General features: G+C 39.3%; 1 long non-coding RNA gene across 1 annotated transcript; it reads left to right on the top strand.

Moving 5' to 3' along the window:
- The first annotated feature begins 3108 nt into the window (after window positions 1–3108).
- On the top strand, window positions 3109–3629 carry LOC124279955. The gene is made up of 3 exons (XR_006899539.1): window positions 3109–3186; window positions 3535–3547; window positions 3617–3629. It is a non-coding gene; the product is annotated as an uncharacterized LOC124279955 (long non-coding RNA).
- The last annotated feature ends 14998 nt before the right edge of the window (window positions 3630–18627 follow it).

Consider the following 18627-nt stretch of genomic DNA (forward strand, 5'->3'; position numbering starts at 1 on the left):
CAAATGATGCACGGGACCAGCACGGAATGCCAGGTTTTCTGATACGGTCCAAGGGGAACAACTCGTGCCGCCTTATCAGAACGTGAAGGGTGCCCACAGAAACAGTACATGGTGTGGGTCGACTGTGTGTTCAGGTCCATTGCCGATCTTATTATAATGAATTTATTATTAACACCCACTCATTCTGTCATTCATTCATTCATTCATTCATTCATTCATTCATTCAGTCATTCATTCATTCATTCATTCATTCATTCATTCATTCATTCATTCATTCATTCATTCATTCCTTCAGTCAGTCAGTCAGTCATTCATCAACGTTTCAAGTATTCTTTTGTTCTATTTTGGTGGTCCTGAAAAGGACCGTTGTATGTAAGTAGAAGCTCTGGTGAACTTTCTTCTTGGAGCTGGTGTACTTGTTCACAGCACGGCACTTTGTAGGTGATGGTGGATGGCTTGTTGTTATGGTCGTGACGGGATGCTGCAGCAGCGATTCTCTCGAAGATATGGTTCACAAAGCAAAGGCAACATCTCAATACAGTCCCTGTTTCCAGGCGACACTGAAACTTTTCCCCTTCCATTTCGTTTGGATCAGTAAACCTCTCTTTCTGTAGCTCTCTCGCTGTCATGTCTCCCACTGAAACAGGTGTTTACATGTCAACAAGCAATTAGTTACCTGCCTCACAAAACACAAGAATAATAAGTAAAAAAGCTCATGAACATCTCCAAACGGTGCATGTTTCGATGTAATGCTGAAAACATACACCTACCATTTCGTTAGGCTCGTTAAACTCCACCCATGCACATTCCAAGCGTCAGTTATGTCCCTCATAGAAACTGAAAAAGCTGAAAACATACAGTGGGGCCAATACACATGATAGCTCTAACACCTGGGTTAGGGTTAGGTTGTTATGACTGGGGTTAGTGTTTGAAAAAGCTCCCCCTGGGGCTAGTGTTTGGATATAACCTGGGGTTAGTGGTTGTTCAAACACCTCCCTGGGTTAAGGGGGTTAGTGTTGGGTTAGTGTTTCATCTAACCCTGGGGTTAGTGTTGGGTATAAGACTGGGGTTAGTGTTTAGGTATAGGACTGGGGTTAGTGTTGGGTTAGGGTGTTGGGTATAACCCTGGGGTTAGTGTTGGGTAGACTGGGGTTAGTGTTTGGTCTAACCCTGGGGTTAGTGTTGGGTATAAGACTGGGTTAGTTAGTGTTTGGTCTAACCCTGGGGTTAGTGTTTTAGGTATAACCCTGGGGTTAGTGTTGGATCTAACCCTGGGGTTAGTGTTGGGTATAACCCTGGGGTTAGGGTTAACCCTTAGGTTAGTCAGGGTCTAACCCTAGTGTTAGTGTTTGGGGTATACCCTGGACTTAGGGTTAGGGGGTTAGTGTTTGGTCTAAGACTGGGGTTAGTGTTGGGTCTAACCCTTTAGTGTTGTCTTAACCCTGGGGTTAGTGTTAGGGTCTAGGTTAGGGGTTAGGGTCAGGGTTAGTGTTAGGTGTAACAGGGGTTAGGGTTAGGGGTTAGTGTCAGGTATAAGACTGGAGTTAGTGTTTGGTCTAACCCTGGGGTTAGTGTTGGGTATAAGACTGGGGTTAGTGTTTGGTCTAACCCTGGGGTTAGGGTTAGGGTAAGAGCTGATATGCGACATGAACATGTTCACGATCAGGGGCAGACAACTTTCTTTTTGTGCCTTTATTTCTGTACAAAGTGCAGAGGAAATTGGAGGAATTACCTCCCTTTGTCAATTGCAAATGGCTGCCCGAAGCTATGAGCAGCTTTTCACTTGCAATTTGGTCCTATTTTAGGCATTGTTTTAATGTAATATTTAATACATGAGTTTATTTAATGGCTTTTGGTATATAGAAGATGATTTTAGCATATATGACGCCTAAGAAACAGGGACAAAGTGCCAATTAGTTCAGTTTACTGGCCCATCATACTTGTACATCATGACACATATGTAAACAAACATTGAGGACAGGCTCAGTACAATGAATAGAAGTATACATGAGTTGTCATATTCAAGAGTTTATATAGGTAATATGTCAGATCTTAAACTATCTTAAAATGAACATTCAAACATGAAGTGAAACACGTTTTCTTGTGGTTATATATTACCTACAACATACAACCTATTTATTGCTCATATATTATGCTTTCTACCTTCTTCATGTATGACTCCATCTAAACTTACAAAATGCAATTGTACACACTTTCACACCAGAATTGCAGTGAAAGAAAGCTGAAATGCCACCTTGTAAACATACACATCATTAGACAGTTTGATATATGTTTTGAAATAAGCTAAAAGTTGTCCCTGTAACATTTCCTGTCCATTACTTGTGAAACATACCCTCACACAACACAGAATCCTGTCCTTTCAAAGGAAGTTATGCAAGGCATTTGTGTGGGTTTCATACACTTACTAGGAAGATTATATGAAATATTGAGATACATGGCATTGGTTTACTTACCCTGTGAAACAATACAATCTTAGTTATGTTTTTCACTTTATTCTCATTGCATAGCTCTGCATATTAATCCAGTAAGTGTCAATCTAACCACCACTGAAGGTCACACTGCATGCTTATGTGGTAGAGTTTCAGTCTGTACATAGTGATCATGTTTTATAATTGAGCTGATTTGTAACATCTCAATACAGTCCCTGTTTCCAGGCGACACTGAAACTTTTCCCCTTCCATTTCATTTGGATCAGTAAACCTCTCTTTATGTAGCTCTCTCGCTGTCATGTCTCCCACTGAAACAGGTGTTTACATGTCAACAAGCAATTAGTTACCTGCCTCACAAAACACAAGAATAATAAGTCAAAAAGCTCATGAACATCTCCAAACGGTGCATGTTTCGATGTAATGCTGAAAACATACAGTGGGGTTAGTGTTTGGTCTAACCCTGGGGTTAGTGTTGGGTATAAGACTGGGGTTAGTGTTTGGTCTAACCCTGGGGTTAGTGTTGGATATAACCCTGTGGTTGTGTTTTGTCTAACCCTGGGGTTAGTGTTGGGTTATTGTTTCATCTAACCCTGGGGTTAGTGTTTGGTGTAGGGTTAGGTTTAAGGGTTAGGGTCAGGGGTTAGGGTTAGGGTTACTAGTTAGTGTCAGGTATAAGACTGGGGTTAGGGCTTGGTCTAACCCTGGGGTTAGTGTTGGGTATAAGACTGGGGTTAGTGTTTGGTCTAACCCTTGCGTTAGGGTTAGGGTATAAGACTGGGGTTAGTGTTTGGTCTAACTCTGGGGTTAGTGTTGGTTATAAGACTGGGGTTAGTGTTTGGTCTAACCCTGGGGTTAGTGTTGGATATAACCCTGGGGTTAGTGTTTGGTCTAACCGTGGGGTTAGTGTTGGGTATAAGACTGGGGTTAGTGTTGGGTAGGTGTTTGGACTAACCCTGGGGTTAGTGTTTGATATAACCCTGGGGTTAGTGTTTTGTCTAACCCTGAGGTTAGTGTTTTGTCTAACCCTGGGGTTAGTGTTTTATCTAACCCTGGGGTTAGTGTTTGGTCTAGGGTTAGGGTTAAGGGTTAGGGTCAGGGTTAGGGTTAAGGTTAGTGGCAGGGGTTAGGGTTAGTTAGGTTAGTGTCAGGTATAAGACTGGGGTTAGTGTTTGGTCTAACCCTAGGGTTAGTGTTTGGTCTAGGGTTAGGGTTAAGGGTTAGGGTTAGTGTCAGGGGTTAGGGTTAGGGGTTAGTGTCAGGTATAAGACTGGGGTTAGTGTTTGGTCTAACCCTGGGTTTAGTGTTGGGTATAAGACTGGGGTTAGTGTTTGGTCTAACCCTGGGGTTAGGGTTAGGGTAAGAGCTGATATGCGACATGAACATGTTCACGATCAGGGGCAGACAACTTTCTTTTTGTGCCTTTATTTCTGTACAAAGTGCAGAGGAAATTGGAGGAATTACCTCCCTTTGTCAATTGCAAATGGCTGCCCGAAGCTATGAGGAGCTTTTCACTTACAATTTGGTCCTATTTTAGGCATTGTTTTAATGTAATATTTAATACATGAGTTTATTTAATGGCTTTTTGGTATATAGAAGATGATTTTAGTATATATGACGCCTAAGAAACAGGGACAAAGTGCCAATTAGTTCAGTTTACTGGCCCATCATACTTGTACATCATGACACATATGTAAACAAACATTGAGGACAGGCTCAGTACAATGAATAGAAGTGTACATGAGTTGTCATATTCAAAAGTTTATATAGGTAATATGTCAGATCTTTAACTATCTTAAAATGAACATTCAAACATGAAGTGAAACACGTTTTCTTGTGGTTATATATTACCTACAACATACAACCTATTTATTGCTCATATATTATGCTTTCTACCTTCTTCATGTATGACTCCATCTAAACTTACAAAATGCAATTGTACACACTTTCACACCAGAATTGCAGTGAAAGAAAGCTGAAATGCCACCTTGTAAACATACACATCATTAGACAGTTTGATATATGTTTTGAAATAAGCTAAAAGTTGTCCCTGTAACATTTCCTGTCAATTACTTATGAAACATACCCTCACACAACACAGAATCCTGTCCTTTCAAAGGAAGTTACGCAAGGCATTTGTGTGGGTTTCATACACTTACTAGGAAGATTATATGAAATATTGAGATACATGGCATTGGTTTACTTACCCTATGAAACAATACAATCTTAGTTATGTTTTTCACTTTATTCTCATTGCATAGCTCTGCATATTAATCCAGTAAGTGTCAATCTAACCACCACTGAAGGTCACACTGCATGCTTATGTGGTAGAGTTTCAGTCTGTACATAGTGATCATGTTTTATAATTGAGCTGATTTACTTAACATGTTGAAATACTGTCATTTGTATATTTCAGCACAAACAATCACTCATACCTATTTCTTGTCTGAATTTCATATGTATGGATCAGTTATTTTCACTTACTTATGAATCATCCAATGTCAGGCTACATGAGCTATTGAAGCAGTTGTAATTAAAGTAATATTAATGCTCTTTTCTTTTGTGAAGTTTATTTCATTGTTTAGGTCCACTTTAGTGTAAGGTACATCAGCTATCAATGAAAGTAGATGTTTGAATGATTGTCTATAGTTGAATTTTATACCCTTTCTTTTCACAACTGCTATGAACTATGAACTATGAACTTCATAATAGCACCAACTGATACTACTACAAGTTATATCCAAACTATGTTCAATACACGATACATAGGTAGCATATGCAATGGTGAAAGTAAACCTGTAGCTAAGCATGTTACCAGATGCAGTCCAACCTGCACAAGCCCTATGGCACATACAACACGAAACAACACCATGAGAGAGAGAGAGTCTTTATTTCCTCCAGACGATCATCCTGAAGATCAAACATATTATATACATGTTTACCTATGTATCTGTAGCATCTGCAGAAATGATGGGGAATAATGGATAATGTAATATGCACTTAGACCCTATGCCTACCAGATATAGTCCAACTTCTAATCATCAGCTATGTATTATGTACTTATGCCTACTTATGTATATGTAGCATCTACAGAGAAAAAATGGATAATGTCATACTGACTTAAGCCCTATGGCTACCCGATGTAGTTAAACCTGTCCTTATTCTCTATGTACTTATGCCTACTCATGTGTATATAGCGTCTACAAATAAATAATGGATAATGTAATACTGACTTAGGCCCTATGGCTACCCTATGTAGTTGAATCTGTCATTATTATCTATGTACTATGTACCTGTGCTTTTTTATGTATATATAGCATCTACAGTGAAGTAATGGATGCTATACAGTGAAGTAATGGATGCGGTCCTATACAGTCCAGAGTTAGAGTGCGTTTACACTATCGATAAAGCTTACGACCAAACCGGAAGTTGGCACAGCGAGTCTAACATTGATGCGAAACCACCTGGTGGCGGATGGAACACTTTTACATAAATACAGGTATTCAATTTGGTTCAAATAACTGTCAATTTTGTATTCATTCGACTGACAGTAAACACTTTCTTGTAATTTACAATGTTGAAATCTCGTGAAGATGTTTAAGAATTATATTTTGCCATTTATTAGATTTAAGATAGATGTTTCTTGTTATATGTCAACATATACGACAAAGTTCGTGCACACATTCGTGGGATGGAGATATATCATCCCACTGTAACAAATATTAACACAAGCCAAATAACGTATTGACACAAACACCAAAAATACATTCAGACAGACACACGCATACGCACACGCACACACACATACAAGGTCACACATACATATTTACATACATACATACATACATACATACATACATACATACATACATACATACATACATACATACATACATACATACATACATACATACATACATACATACATACATACATACATACATACATACATACATACATACATACATACATACATACATACATACATACATACATACATACATACATACATACATACATACATACATACATACATACATACATAGGAAAAAAAGTCCTCGGTAATAAAGTACCGGAAAAAAAGTCCTCCGAAAAAAAAGTCCTATTATTGTGAAAACAGATTAAGTGGATGTTGACATCAAAGTTATTGTTGACAAAAGTGATTGTGTATTAAAGACAAGAATTAAATAACCAAGAACAATGCTATTTTAACTGGGCATTCAAATCGAGGATTTAGCTTGAGTTCTGTTTGTCAAAATTTTGGATTTTAGCTGCTTGAATCAAAGAATAATTAGTGTTCACAACAAGATTGTTTTCATAAACTTTCTTGTGGAGTACTGTTTGAGTTCTGTTTGTCAAATAAAATGTGATTTTAGCAAATTTTTGCAAATTGTCATGTTTCAGTGCAATATGAAGTGCCTATGTGAAAAAAAGTATTAAAAATGTTAAAAGTCCTGCAAATGTATCATTGCAGATGCAAATTTTTATCAATTTACATTGTTGTATGTGAAAGTGCCTATGTGAATAAAGTAAAAAAATTAAAACTAAGTTTTTTTCTGAACATTTGTTATAAAAAAATAAAAGTAGGACTTTTATTCCTAGGCAAATTTAGTACTTTTTTACCGGTACCTTCATTCCGAGGACTTTTTTTCCGAACATACATACATACATACATACATACATACATACATACATACATTCATACATACATACATACATACATACATACATACATACATACATACATACATACATACATACATACATACATACATACATACATACATACATACATACATACATACATACATACATACATACATACATACATACATAACGTCAATTTACCTTTGAAAGAATACCGCTGCAAGTTGGCGCTTATCCAAGTACTGTGCAATAATCAATAGCCCTATCACAAAGAGGATCATGAAAGGTTACCTGGAAGCTGTTGTCAAAACATTGACAAACACGCATATCAATAGGTATATTGACGAGGGTATTACGTTCCTTGTGGGCTCATCCGGGACATACTGCGCTAACAGCCTTACCACAATGTACATGAATCGATGAAAACTGCTCCCTGCAACACGTGCTCTCAAATTTATGTGCACTTAAATTTTTCAACGTCCAAAATGCTTATTACGTTGAAATCATTGACACGGTGATGTCTTTTAGCTTCCATTGCATAGCGTAAAGAAGAGGCAAAAATGTATACCAGTCCAATTTCCAACTCGTTATGTAAATGCATTGTTGCACGATCCTAAATATAAATACTATTATTTGGAGCAAGTGTCTATAAAGTGAATTTCTTTGTTTGTTTGTTGGATATTAATATAGCGCAAACATCCACGCACTAGTGCATGCTGATGGCGCTGTGCCAGCAGATCACGACCCATGGCACTTTGCTATAGTATGTACAGCACCAAGCAGAGATAGATTTGGGTTCAATTGTTGAACACTACAGCTCGTAGTTCTATATTTTATGTACCGGTAGGTCAATATTTTATATTGAGCAGTTTGTTCAAATGGCAAATACACACATGGGGGTCTTCTGATGGATCAACACTTGTATAATGACTGTGTTTCTCTTTTCAAAGGCCGAGAAAGGAGGACTGGCATGCGTGCAGAAACAGACAGAGGCGTGTACAATAGGTAGGCTTAATACATTATGATGAAGGGCCGGGGTTAGCCGAGTGGTTAAAGTGTTCTATCGTTCCCCGCTGTGATATTGCTGGAATAATGTTAAAAGAGGCGTAAAACCAAAGCTCACTCACTCACATTATATGCTCTTGGATCTACTGATGGGAGTCAACCGACAAAAAGGTTAGTTGAACATATATCTACTGTCAGGTAGTTCTTAATCATTCTTGTCTTCTTTTTCAGAAGACACCCTTTCCCATGATGCATTCATAGGGGCTCATTTGTCTGGACTGCTCCGGGTGAACGAGAAGAAGGGTTTGTGTTGTTTTGAAATTTGATTGCTGTTTCTAATAGCACCATTTACTGTTACTGCGTCGATTCAGGGGCACATATGACTTGCCTGTCCATGTGTTTGGGCCGAGTGAGGAAACACCTGATGTCATCTCCATATGTTAGACAGCATGAACACACGCTCGTGATAAAGTCTGAATCGTACAATTGAGCTTTATTAATGTTATGGAAATTGTTTTGACGCTTTAGACCATACACATGGAAAAACGGACCTCAACATCCCATATTTTGCGTAGTATCAATATGATACCATTAACCATAGCAAAGGAAGTTATCCAAACTGTACTTGACTTACTATCCGGATGAACAGACCCTCAAGGAATAATTGAATTGCAAATTGCAAATCTACAAGCAAAGAGAATAAAAAAACTGTTTATTCGTGGAAACAAACCTGGCAAAAATTGACCCATTTTGTAGTGCTCATAACTATGGTAGTCATTCGTCACCACTCGCCCCTTTCCGTAACCTCGGTATTCAGCTTGTCCCGGGATAACACGAGTGGGTCACGAATGCTATGGTAGTATGACGTGCGGCCATTTCTAAGATTCTGGCATACAATCCTCAAGAAATCACACAAGTATCAATGACCGGGGACAATGTCAATATCTGCTCAAACCTCCACAATAACACCCCTGGCCCTTCTCGCATCCCCTTGGCGTATTCTACGACACTACGTTCCCCTAACTTGCTCTCTGGTATTGCGTTCTGGACTCCTGTACGGTCAACGTAGAGTTGCTTCCGCCCCTTCACGTACGAAATCACCAACGGTAAATGAACGATGTGGCCTAGCATTGTCGTCCATGAAGACTGGCCTTGAGCTTAGAGGATGGTCATCGAAATATGGTACAACAACCTTGTCTGGGATGTCAGTGATGTACCGTTGTCCATGATTTTATCTAATCTTCACAAGGTCAGGTTTACAGTAACTAGAGAGGCGTCCCAACACCAGCAATGGACCCCCGCCAAACGGTACCTACTGCAAAATATTCCGTTGTGCATATGCAGGCTATTTTGGACCGTTATTTTAGACAAACGACGATGCGGAAGCTACTTCCTGACCGGACAATGTCTTGTGATTCTGAGAAGAGCTGTATCCTCCCTAGGAGCTGTCACTCGTGGTCACCCTCAACGCTAACGGTCCTTAACGTCATTAGTTTGCTAGTGTTTTGTGGCCAACCAGCTCTCTTGCAATTGCCTTCAGGTTCTATACAAGTTGTATTCTACACGCATTGAAACACGCGATGCATGAAGGAAACACTATACCAGAAGATGATAAACCTGACCGTAAGCGTTTTCTCGATTATTATGTACTAAGTATGTATTTAAATATTCATGATTGATCCCAGTCTTGATAAAGATCAAACATTCCTTACAATGATGTAAACCCAAACTTTATCACTCATTCATTGCTTGAGGGTCGTATAGTGATCCTAAACGTGATAAGAAACGTTGAATTAGTAGCCAAACATCGTACGTTTTATTGTTTGATCGGCAATCTCGAAGCTGGTGAGTCAAGAATGAAATTTACAACTTTATGAATGACGACTTTTTGTTTATTGCATAAAGCGACATTTCGATGTAGATTCTTACATCGTTATCAAGTTAATAATCACTTAAGAGTCACATTCAGCTTGATAACGATGTAAGAATCTACATCGAAACCTCGCTCTGTGCAGTAAGCAAGAAGTTGTCAGCCATAAAGCTGTATGTTTCATGCTGTACATGTTAAACTGTAATATCATGAAGTAAATATTTTCGTATCACTCAGAAAGGCAACACCTTAATGAATGAACACTGTTACCAAAGTAACAAAAAAAGGTACATTTTCCCAACGAAATTATCCCAAGAACACAGGAATATTATGTTTGGTTCCATTATCAACAGGAATACGTGTCAATGTTGAAGTTCTCTTCAATTTGGGTCTGAAAGAATTTTCAATGGGCAGCTCAAGGTTCAGGAGGGTATTAGATCTGGACAGTGTTTTCTGTTTCATGACGGTAGCCTTACGTTCAAATGTAGGACTCGTTCTTGTATATGGTGTTCCATTTTCCTCTAAATCCCTGGATATAGATGTAATGTCTTCTGATTGGGCCTTCTTTGCATTGTAAGTTGATCTTAAGGCCATTAGAACCCGAGATAATGGGCGTATACTCTTGAACCCGCGATGCTTCTCTGAAAGTTCCACATCAAGTTCATACAGGCTTTCGTCAATTATATTAGGGGAAACATCAATGATGCTTATGCTCTTGGAATTAGTCGAATGACCAATATCATATACACTGTCTGGTGGAGGTTTTGATATGCAGAATCTCTCTGCGAAACGTCTGAATCCGGTCTTTGGAGGACTTGGTGTCATAAGTGTTTCTTTCTTTTCTTCTTCATGGCAAGGGTGTCTTTCAGGAAAGGATATCACCTGTTGCGGACGGTCTGGCAGGTGTTTTAACAGCTCGCATGATGTGGATTGCCTCTGTAACTGGACGCTTGAGGGGGATCTTTTCTTTTGTGTTCTTATCATATCAAAACTTGTATTTCTCCTTTTCAGAATAGCCTTTTGTAAACATTTCATCTTCCGCAGTCGATCAGGTATGCCATGGACCTCTGTTATGGTAGCACTCTCACGCCTAAGAGGCTTATTATCCGATGAAGTGTCATCAAGCTGTGATTCAGTGTCAACCTTGGTTTTCATAATCACACCAGTTGCCTGACCAAACTCTCCTATGTTCTCTTCTGATGTCTGAATTTGTTTATCCTTCATCTTCACAACTTGACTTTCATTAGGATGACATACTCGCGTTGCATCAGCGTCAGTACTTTCAGTGCTCATACTACTTACTGGTTCCTTTATCTTCGATTCACCAGAGGAGGTAGAGGATTCCAGAGGAGGTAGAGGATTCATGCTGAACACTATGGGCCTTATGCGACCATAATATGGACTCTTTTCACTGTAGCGCGTTGGCGGACATTCCCTTTTCACTGAACAATGCTCTCCAATTTGTATTGTGTGTTCTTTAACCTCTTTTTCAGGAACACCTTGAGTTGGTAACATGGGACAATTGTCTTCTTTCCCCATATTTTGGAAATCATTTTCGACAATAGGTTCCTGTTTAATTAAGGCCATAAACTCTTCAGAACACCCCCAACAAATATGTTTATTCCAATACTAACCGATTTATTCTTCTCATCCAAATCTGGTTCATTGTCTTTCATATCTTCTCTTTCTTTGGATCGGTTTTCTGTTGTAGGGTCATCTGTGCCTGTCCTGTGAACTGGTGGATTGTACATATCTTTCTTAATATCGCCCTTAACATGGCAATGGTTGTCGGGTCTAACTTGCGTTTCACCTTCTTGTAAATGTCTATTGGGTTCAATACTTAGTGTCTCCATTGTGACATCACCAGAGCCTCTCATACCAACCCCCTCGACATCCTTTACATTAATATCTTCAGTGCCAACGTCTGTTTGCTTCTCGTCCTGTGTCTTAGCGTCGTCGGCGCTTTCATTTGTTTCTTCATGGTCATTCTCAGTGTCTTTAGCGCCTTTGTCTGTCATCCCCTCATGGTCAGCTGTACCCACAAGGTCCTTCATGAGTGCAACAACAGACAACTGTTTAGCTATCATGCCACCATACGTGAACAGACTCCTCTTCTTGTGATTGGGTGGGGGCTGGTAGATGACAGACACCGGCGATTCTGGTTCTGTGTTATCTGTAGCTGCATGTTCTTCACAATGTTTTTCACTAATCGTCTCCGGGTCCTCCACACCAAGAATGAATTTCCTAAAATCTTGAAACATATTAGGCTTAGTATTTAACCATTGGACCAAATGTGAGCTATGAATTTTTTTTTCAGGATATGGCTCGAGTGGAGTGCCACTATCACCTAGATGCGTCTCTTTCAACATCTGCCGTTTTAGCATTCACAAAAGTTACAGTTACCAATTAATAATTCAGAACCCCTTGTATAAACAACATTTTGAAGTAAGTAATTTAATTTCCTAGTATTTGAAATGGAAATGGTATCGTATCAGAACAGAAAAGTATTGTCTCAGAGACTTTTATTAAAACATTTTTCAAAAGGACATTACCTTCAAATGTGATTCGGCCGTCTCCATCACTGTCAACCATCTTAAGCATGTGTAGGAGTTCATCATCACTTATCATCTCTCCTATGGCCAACATCAACTGGTATATGTCAGCAGCGGTAATGACTCCATCGCCGTCAACATCTACGATACCGTAGGCATCTTCTATCGCCTTCTCTACTTCCTCGTCCTTTGTCAAGACGCTTTTGAGGACAACCTTTTCGAAATCGTCCGTTTCAATATCTCCTCCAGCTGAAGAAAGACCATGCAGCATATATAGATATGTTTTCACGAAGTGTTGTTTATACAAATATTATTATAGAAAGTGCGTTTACTATTGTACATTACCACTGACGCACACGGGTAAGCTGCGAGTACTGTGTACATGGTTCTGCATCTAATCACATACTTGTAGACACATCTACGATTAAACTAATACAATTGTAAACTTAATACTAGGTCATTTATGCCTGAAGACACATGCTTGCAAACTTAATGCTGGTTCATCCATTCTTTAAGACACACTTTAAACTTATGCCGGAAGACTCCGACGGGTATGAATGAAGTGGGGATATCTACGCCTGAAGACTCCCACGGATAGGAATCAAGCAGGGATATCGACCCTTGAAGACTCCCATGGGTAGGAATCAAGCAGGGATATCTACTCCTGAAGACTCCCACGGATAGGAATCAAACAGGGATATCTACTCCTGAAGACTCCCACGGATAGGAATCAAGCAGGGATATCTACGTCCGAAGACTCCCACGGGTAGGAATCAAACAGGGATATCTACGTCCGAAGAGTCCCACGGATAGGAATCAAGCAGGGATATCTACCCTTGAAGACTCACATGGGTAGGAATCAAGTGGGGATATCTTCTCCTGAAGACTCCCACGGATAGGAATCAAGCAGGGATATCTACTCCTGAAGACTCCCATGGGTAGGAATCAAGCAGGGATATCTACTCCTGAAGACTCCCACGGATAGGAATCAAACAGGGATATCTACTCCTGAAGACTCCCACGGATAGGAATCAAGCAGGGATATCTACGTCCGAAGACTCCCAAGGGTAGGAATCAAGCAGGGATATCTACGTCCGAAGAGTCCCACGGATAGGAATCAAGCAGGGATATCTACCCTTGAAGACTCCCATGGGTAGGATTCAAGCAGGGATATCTTCTCCTGAAGACTCCCACGGATAGGAATCAAACAGGGATATCTACTCCTGAAGACTCCCATGGGTAGGAATCAAGCAGGGATATCTACTCCTGAAGACTCCCACGGATAGGAATCAAGCAGGGATATCTACGTCCGAAGACTCCCACCGGTAGGAATCAAGTGGGGATATCTACTCCTGAAGACACCCAAGGGTAGGAATCAAGCAGGGATATCTACGTCCGACGACTCCCACGGGTAGGAATCAAGCAGGGATATCTACGTCCGACGACTCCCACGGATAGGAATCAAGCAGGGATATCTACGTCCGACGACTCCCACGGGTAGGAGTCAAGCAGTGATATCTACGTCCGACGACTCCCACGGATAGGAATCAAGCAGGGATATCTACGTCCGACGACTCCCACGGGTAGGAATCAAGCAGGGATATCTACGTCCGACGACTCCCACGGGTAGGAATCAAGTGGCGATATCTGCACATGTCAGGATATCTTAATGCACAACGGACTGTCACTTGGACATAGGCACCTCCAACTACAAGTCACTACGTGTTACACCTTACTATCAATGAGAGCATTCCTGATAAGGTCGAGGACGTCTTCGTCATAGGTGTTGATGTTAAGGATACTGAGGAGATGGTTGATGTTGTCGACCGTGATACGGACTTGGTCGTTGCTTACTGCTAGACACAGCCCATCCATCACTTCTGAAATACACACATATACGCTTGAAAACGAGCTCTCAGTAATTATTTGTAAATACTTCTAACAGCATGCTGACGGTTTATTTGCTCACTGAAGTTTATGCCTTTTTATTTGTATAATTTGGATACCTCTCCAGCAAAGCAGATAACATCCACTTACTCTTTATAATATGCTGTCTGTATAATTCGTCAGGGTCTAGTTCAGGTTCCTGAAATACATAGAAATTAACAGATATGAGAAGACTAAGGCTCTATGGTAAAATAATATACAATGTCATTTATAAAGGGTTCAGAACAAAAAACTTCAGGATAGATTGGGTGTTTTAAAAACGAAATTTCTTGGTACTTGGTAATAATTTAATAGTCCTTTTTAGGGTTTTTTAAAACAACGTAATTCCGAAAAAAAAACAACCGACAAACAATAGAAATGTCGAGTTTAAGAAAGAACTTGAAATCACAAGAAAATAGTTGAAATATACAACGAGTATTTCGTCACAAAATATATGCAGGATACCATTTGTGACATTTTTAAAATGAAACTGGCGTTGAGCTGTTCAGGGATATACATCAATCACGTGAATGAGCAAAGGTGTTTAACCAATGGTGAACATATACCCTGGCTAACTTAAATGTTATAGTCCGAAGATCACAATACCGATATGACATTGCTTGAGATTTTACGCAGGCCTTTAACGCGAATGTGTTCTGACAAATTGTGTAATTCATGTTTAGATCACAGGTTAAGATCATCATGGACAGGTGTTTCATGTCTGTCAAAGACATGTCAAGACAAACGTTACCAAGTCTATTCCACAATCCCAGTCTACTAACATCCGACTCAATGGTTATTGTTTTCAACTTTTGTTTTCTGAAGCTATTTTACCAAACATTGACTCTATTCCAGCACACACAAATACAAACTCCACTATTGTAAAATGACATCCGTGAGATGTATTTAGGAAACTAAGAAAAAGATTATGGATGAAAAACATTTTTACAGTTAGGATTGACGTTTCAGTATAGATTCTAACACCGCTATAGACAAATGTACATGTCTCTAAAGCGTAACAAAGAAGTTGTTCATCCATATCGCTTATCCCCAATAACTACTACAGTACATGAGTGGATTCTTTCAGCATGAAGGGTGCCCATCATCTGTGTATACACAGCAAATTTGACTGATATTATGATCCTGTCTGTCAAATTGTAATTTGTTTAAAGTGAGCCTATTTTAAGTTCTATTGACATTGGGATGATACAAATTGAAATATATATGCTTCACACGAAGTTCATATAACAGGTGTACAACAATTAGAAAGGGTTCAAAATTATGAGGTGGTACTTTTTTGCTTTTGTATTTTGTCTTCCAAATATGAATTGAAATGATTGTACAGTATCCAAGTCTGCCCTCAAAGGTGTCTGTTGAACGATGAGTCAGTCTTTGTAATCGCATATTCGGTATCAACATTACATAGACTTTTAAGTTCTACAAACGAAATAACGACATTAACGTTCGTAACCAAGCTTGCATTGAATGTACATCATATTCGAGAAGTAATATTGCATGATACCACACACTGTGCACATAACTATAGATAACCGTATAGATAAACGCTTTCCATGTATATTGTCATTATACTCACCGTGAAGATTTTGACGGGGCTAACAATTGTGTAGCTCTTAGATTAGGACATGTATCAAATGCAATATGCATGATCACAACAGTGTTTACGCCCTACCTCTCGTATCCTTATGACATCCTGGTCCATGCTGGTATTGTGTCTGCACTCGTAGCACTCAACCGACAGGTCGATGTAGTGTTACTGTAAAGAGTAAGTTGTACAAGTAATTGTTTGATCAGCATTCTAGAAGTTGGTGACTCAAAAATGAAACATACAGCTTTATGGATGACAACTTCTTATTTATTGCATAGAGCGACGTTTGTACAATTAGAAATGAACCGACACAATGAAAGCTGACAAAACGCGTATATTTACTTATGAATGATACTGTTTGGATTGTCTCGGTACAGAATGGACAATTCTTGACGTGTCATTAATAACGACGCAACTGACGCCCGAGAATCTTAGCAACCACTTAAGGCAGCGACACATGTTCGTCATATTTTAGCATAATTCTATGATGCATATATCCATGTGAATCTTAGGTCACTTATTCGTAACGCGCCAGGGGTATGCTTATAATCAATGAAAGATCAGAAATCATTTCAAGTTCATTCTTCTTCGTACAATTCAATCAGTAACCTAAGCAATATTTTTACTGGGGATTAAATGCAAAGTGAGACATTGACAATAAAAAGAGACAGAGACACTTCCATGGTCTGAAGAGTTCGCTGTACAATTGCAACTTTATTATAGGCATGTGTTAATGAATCATTGCCAATATAGCTCTGCTACCAGGTATTATTGAACATTTACCGTTTTCTGCAACATCGGTACGAATGTAAACAGATAATCGTATCTGACATCACTGTGGTCAATGATGCATCAAATTTTGAAATGTATTCCACAGTTCTAACATACACCTCATACAGGCCATGAATGCAATATTCCAGTTACCTGACTGCGCTCTGTAACTATTCATCAACTGACATCATGAGTATCGATCTACACAACTGCGATACGGTGACATGTGTGAACCAAGTCAGCGATCCTGACCACCCGATACCGTTAGTCGCCTCCTATGACAAGCATCGATTGTCGAAGATCAATTCTAACCCGGTGTTGAATTTTGCAACTCTTATCAAACAACTTTTGAGCAACAGTTGTCTGAAGATCGTGTAATTCAAATGATAATCTTGAACTTCCAAAAAGACTATTGACTATTTGGACGAAACAGCAGAAACTGAATATTCTCACAACTAACATATCAGTGGCTCTGTCGTTTGGCCATGTTTCTTCAAGTTCAGTTCTCTAGGATGCCACTGTGCCTTCCCTTGTCAATCACTGCCAAAGGTTCATGCCTCTTTGTACATGATACAACTTCATCATAAACGTCGTGCATATTCCAAAACAGCCTGTGGTCACCAACATGCTTATAACACTAATTCCATGAGTCATGTGCACTTTTGCATGCTTCGTTTTACAAAGATAAACCGCATTAAGAGTTGATACGCGAAGGTGTTAAGATTATTTCCTACCTTAACAAAGTCGTCTTGGTTTAATGCTAAATACTTGTTGGTCACTCCTTTCTGGTCGATCATTGAGGACAATACGTCGTTCTCATTGGCTGGGGGCCGATCCTATCCATTCATGTGTGAGAGCTAATCTTTAATTATTTGTAACTCGTTGCTCGTACCCAATCATGTATTCTAATTATTTTCTGAAATAGTAACGGTAAGTATATTCATTGTTCGCATATATTTTTGTTTTGTATTGTCAATGACAAAATAACATGTCTATGAGGCTTTGATTGTTGACTTGCTGATATGTAAACCGATCAAGTTTGCATACATGGTATAAACCTAAAAACCAGTGTAAACAGTTTGCGAAAATCTGCAAAGATTAAAATCAATTCTCGAACATTCATTTGAAAATCGAGCATTTCAACAGATCATCTGCAGTAACAAGACTATGGGAGATAACTCTCACTTGTTTTAATTCCTGACAACGGCAACAGGACAGTTAGTGTCTGGAAGTAGAACCAACGGTATCGCGGTGGTAGAACTGAATTATGTCGGAAATTAAGCATTCAGACATATTAATTGCTATTGGAAAGATCGGCGGTAAGCCTGGGTTGAGGGCGTGAAGCTTATGGAAATCCCCTCACGCGTAGGGAAGCAATTAACAGTTACATCATGGATAAGTTGAATGTGTTGCTATTATTAGAACCTATGCTATTTTTTATCTGAGGTAAGTTATCATGCTTAAGGAGACAAGAAACAATTTGTGGGTATGGTAGGGTGTACGGGCTCGTGTCTACCGATATCGTCAATACTGCAACCATTAGTTACTCCATGTACTAGAAATGAAGAAGAATTGCTTATGAGGATTTTGCAAAAATCTTTCTTTTATTTCTGACATTTAGTTCAAGGACTAGGGAAGTAATTGCCAACACTATGATTACGAAAACATATGTTTACCGTTCATAACTTAGGCGCTTATTACTAAACCTAGGGACAATAGAAAGTATACTGTTTGGTTTTTGAATGTTATTTAAAATCTAAAGAACTGTTGTAAATCTGGTTTACCTCATTTTAACAATATCTC

This window comes from Haliotis rubra, unplaced genomic scaffold (genome assembly GCF_003918875.1).
Source record: "Haliotis rubra isolate DU_JTF1 unplaced genomic scaffold, ASM391887v1 Scf107, whole genome shotgun sequence".
NCBI lineage: Eukaryota > Metazoa > Mollusca > Gastropoda > Lepetellida > Haliotidae > Haliotis > Haliotis rubra.